Here is a 5,375-nt window from a genome sequence, read left to right as displayed (position 1 = left end):
CACATGTATTGTATTACACAGTTAGGCATGGCCTGCCTAATATGTTTAATGAATATGTGTACCATATTTAATCTTTCTGATCAGGGTGAGGTAGAAAGTACCGTGCTGCACTGATAGGGGGCAGTGCTGAGTCCCATAGGCAAAATGAGCAACAGATTCATGTCGCTCTTCTTCTACACATTGGAAAGACTGAAAACAAACATGCAGAATAGGACTGACCCAGGATGAAACTTCTTCAGGGCGATCATCTCTGTTGAAGCAGCCAAACTTTTAAATGTGTAAAACCAATTAAAGCAAAATTAAAAGTTATTTTTAAAACACGTGCTTCAATACCAAAATATAGAAGCACTATATTTATATCTATATTTATATCTGGGTTAATCTATTTGTACGTCCGACTCCCGAGGAGTCGGTACTCCCGAAGTCGTCAACCTCACCGTGCGCCACTGGGTTTAGGATCGTCGACCGAAACTCTGCTTTGTACAAATTCATGAGCAAAAATATAAAAAAACATTCTGCCCAAGCAAGATGTAACCGTGTAAAGAGCTAAAGAGCTACCGTCATCCTGCGGCATTAGTGACTCACTACCGCTTTGACTGACACAAAGTCCACATTTGTCTTCAGTGCACTGAATTGAATTTACATAAAATAATGCTTTTTTTTTCTCAGGATATATGTTGATCAGCATATCTACAGCTTTTTGTTCCCCCAAACATCGGAGGGTCTTTACTGAGTTAGCAGAATCACCTCTTCTTTTAACGCAGGCACTATGTATTAAAATGATTTTTGTTTTGATCCACACGGCATTTTGCTGAGCTTGCATACCTTCCGCAGCATCAGGCTCATTCTTCACATGCTGCACATACTACAACACAAATTCCAGTCTAGGTGAGGACTTTCTCGCTCGCTTGCATAGAAAAGCCGCTGTGACATTGAACACCTTGGTGAGCGTTCAAGGCAAAGTAGCAAAGTTTGAAATTTATTTCCCATGTTTTTGGTGAAGATTTTTGAAAGAGAAAGAAAGAGGGAGAGAAATGGAAAAACACAAGTGGTGCTTTCATTTCAAAGTTACCCTTTTATTTTTTTTTTTGTTGAGCGGGACATTCTCTAGATTTCCTCGGGGCACTTGCTCTACCATCTGCTTTATGTGTTGGCCGATCCTGAAACAACGACTTTCATTTTTCCAATTCCGCACTTTTTACTTGTTTTGTTTAGAGGGTACGAGGGCGTAAAGGAGCCAAAAAGATTCAATTATGTTACAAAGGAGATGAAAGAGAATCAATGTCTTCGGGGTGCGTTTGTCGGCAACTTATTTTTCATTTATCAGTCGTTGGGATCAATAATGGAGGGAAAGATGAAAAGAACCGGGCTGTTTACCGAACAAGCCGAAACTACAACAGGGCGGGCAGTCAACGTCCCAGACGTCATAAAACTGGTGACATGAATCAAACGAAACGGGAAAGCTGGAACAGAAACAAGCAATGTTACAGGAAAGACAGAAGGACAGCTAAGAAGCCAGAGACTAATATCTCCATCACGTCATTTGTGTTTTGGTGTTGCGTTGATGAAGGAAAACATGGAGCTTTGAATAAATAACTGTCCAGCATTGTCCTGCTTCACACACTGTATGCAATTTTATCAACAACATAGCCTAGCTGCCACACAGTTTTTGCATGTGGTAAAAATGTACTGCCATTGTTAGCATGGCAACTGTGAAATTGTTGCCACCAATTGAGAATTACTAAAAGTGGAATACTGCAAAGTTGCGGCATGCAGACACTTTGTCTACGGTGACAAAGACTCACCCACTTCTTCATGTGCTTTCAGATAAATTCAGCCTTGGACTTTCCCCACTATAGACGGCCTGTCGATTTCTAAATGTGGGAACAAATTAAATAAAAGGAGATGGTGATTTTACAGCAAAAGTAACTATGAATTCTGCATTCTTGTTCCCAATACACATATAATGTACACAGGACTGTCGCAATTACCAATAAATCAATAAATCGCATGATAAATTAAAAACAATTTCCATCTGCATGATTTATCGTTTTCTCTTTTCCCTCTCTCTTTCTACCAAAAACTGGATGAGTTTTCAGTTTCAGTTTGGTGCTTCGATCTCAACAAGCTCATTTTATGGCAGACATCTTTGTTTGCAAAGACTTCATAATCCAGTTTGTTTGTGGTTTCTGTTGTTTTATTTATTTGGGATATTTAAAATGTCTTCCAGCTCCACTGTTTGATAGAATTTAAAGTTTATTGATCTTTGAGAATGTGTTCTTGGATAACAATATTACCGTTCATCATGACAACAAATTTCAGCAAAATTTGTTGTCGTGAGAGACATGGCAGAAAACAGGGAGATAAAAAGCTAAAAAATATGATGTTCCCCAAAATGTGCTTCGATTTCTCCTATTTAGAACCATGTAACATGCAAGGTGTGACAAAACCCCCCCACAAGACTAATACATAACTACTAGGTGTCGCATCCACTTGAAGTAGGCCAACAGTAAGACCCAAAAGAAATAAAAAGAAAAACAGGCTATATATTGTGGCGGTGAAAGTCAAGACAAAGTAGAAATGTCTAGTGAATCATCGAGAGTCTCCTTAAAACACTTACTTGGGACGTTTTGACTTAAGAGGAGATGACTTTGAGCTCTACCACTGAGAGGGAAGAAAAAACACGCACAGCAATCAATTCAAGACTAGATAAGGACCAGATCTCCTTGTATCAAACCACATGCTCAGGCAGTCAAGCATACCTCCTACAAGCTCATTGGGGGTGTGATTAGTTGTTGCACTCTTGTGATCAAAAGCGAGTGAAAATGACTTCAAGTGAAAAAAAGGGAGCTGCGTACAGCTGTATGCTGTAGGACGTAATGGGAAAGTTGCAAGAATTTGTGAAAACAGTCATTTCAATAGAAGGATAGCGACAAGTCAAAACCTTATTTAATGCAAGGATCTACGTACAAGATAACTTAGTATGAGGAAATAATTATATACTTTTTTTTGGAGGAGTGGCCTTTAAACTTTGTAAAAGTGATTTCCCTATACATTCACACAATCTCCCGCCCCCCTTTCAGCCTGACCAAATATGACAGTGACTATTTATCCCAGGTTACACAAGTGAAGAATTTACTTTAATGACTTGGAAAACAAGAAGATCTAATGTTAAATAATCCCTTGATGCGTGTCTCTCGAGGCATCATTTCTAAGACCTATGGCTTTCATGTACACAGAAATCACTGATACACTCGCCTACTTTGTCTGCGGCATCTGTAATTTGATTTCTTGGCTTTGCACAGCTTCTCTGTACATATATATATATATATATATATATATATATATGTAAAAAAACATAAGCAGTAGATCAGTTTGTGATGGACCGAAGAACTACACCATAATAGACTGCATTAAGACAGGAATTTCCTGTGACTAAATCAAGCATATATAGTAGGAGTGGGCGGTTTTCCCTTTTTCTTTTATTTTCTGTTTTAATGGGGTATGAAGCAAAGGGTGGGAATATATGTACTGTACTTTGCAAATCCTGTAGCTCCTATTCTATCGCTAAGGAAAAACTGCACAGATAATGTTATTTTAATCCAAATTAAACAAAAAAACCCAAAAAAAAACAGAAGTCTGAAAAGCAGATCTACCATATATGTAGATGTTAGGCAAACCGGTTATATAAGGTATGCACAAAATAAGACTTAAGCTAGGCTTTGCATACCAGATAAACAGTTAACGCCGTCTCCAAACACAAAGGGACATGAAAACATAGCTCTAACTGAGCAGAGGGAATCTAAAAGCAGCCGTCACACGGTTTACCTTTTCAAATATGGAACATCTTAGTTGGTCGTGAACGTTAAGAAGCTGCATTTCGTGGAACATGAGGTCCTGTTGCGGCTTTCAAACGTGTTTTGCTTTCGGTCAGGCCCTGTTTCGTGCAGTGTGTGTGTGTGCAGCGTGGAATTAAGTTTGTAACCATAACCAACGAAATGCCTTTGTCACAGTTTATGAGTGCGTCCAACTGGTTAAGAATTACTCCTTCAATCAATCGCAAGAGACCATTAGTGTGATCTTGATTGTATTAATCTACATTAATGTAGGTTGATCTAATATGAATCTTTCAAAAATAGTAATGTTTGAACAAAACAGTTTCTGTAAAGAAAAAAAAAAATCTTACTTTTGAACTGGTCCACCAATATCGGTGTTTTAATAAATACATTTTAAATGCAGTGGATTAATTGAATAAATTAGAGACTGAAGAGGCACATCACCTCTCATTTAAGGTGCCATTTGCAACTTCTAAAAAAAAAAAAAAAAAAGACTTTTTTTTTTTTACACATTTGTTAAAATTATTAAGTCATGGCAGTATCATAAAAGACAGATAAATGTGAAAAAATGTATCTCGTCTGCTTTCCCCCAGTGCTCCGACTACAATCTACACAAATACACCAGTCAGTCAGAAACAACCAATCAGAGGCAGGAGGAGGGCTTTAGCGCGCTCTGCTCGGCTACAGACTGTTCGCCACAACATAACCCACCACGAAAGCTAGTTAGCATAGCCACCGATTACAGCGAAAAATTTTTTTTTTTCTACAACGGTAAGTTGTTTCTCTGCCATTAGCATGTCGAGCAGCGTGTACACAAGGTCGATTGACAGCTTTAGGACCTTCTTCCTGCCTCTGATTGGTCATTTTTGACCGGAAGCTGTGCATTTCATCAGACGGCAGTAGTAGCTCATGTAGGAGCATGGTGGGGGGGGGGGGGTTTTCGACATGCTGTCACGACACAGTGACGGTTTCAACAAATACGGACAAAACATTTTGTGTAAATATTATGTACAGCAGCATTAAGACGGGCTAACATGCACTGTGTCCTTTGTCTAAGTCATATAAAACATTTGATAATCATCATTGGAATTTGTTACCATTTCCAAAAATGAATTTGTTGGTGACCGATTTTGTGTAAAGTTCTACATCACAATTGACGAGGACAATGTCCAACTCATGGAGCACTAAAACCAGAATTCACAATCGACTGTGAGGCTAAAGGTTTTTCGCAAACACCAAATACGAAGGTGTTTACTGTACCTGCAGTCTGTATTGCTGAACTCAAGCTGTCAAACCAGCCCTCCCATTAAGCTGGAGAGAGGGCTTATCCAGATTTCTGAGGGTGGAAATGGATATTGACCTAACCCTCCACCTCCCACATCAGGGCCAAAATAAGCCTCCATCACTTATTCTTTATTCTTGGCAGGAAGCAAAGCCTCACATAAATTAAGTTTTATTTTTGGCTTGGTTTGTCTATCACAATTTCTTGACAAAGTATTTCTTTGATCAGCTCCATCTCCTTATTGGAACTCCTGATAG

This window comes from Xiphophorus hellerii, chromosome 8 (assembly GCF_003331165.1).
Source record: "Xiphophorus hellerii strain 12219 chromosome 8, Xiphophorus_hellerii-4.1, whole genome shotgun sequence".
Classification (NCBI taxonomy): domain Eukaryota; kingdom Metazoa; phylum Chordata; class Actinopteri; order Cyprinodontiformes; family Poeciliidae; genus Xiphophorus; species Xiphophorus hellerii.
Note: the sequence above shows the minus strand (reverse complement) of the source record.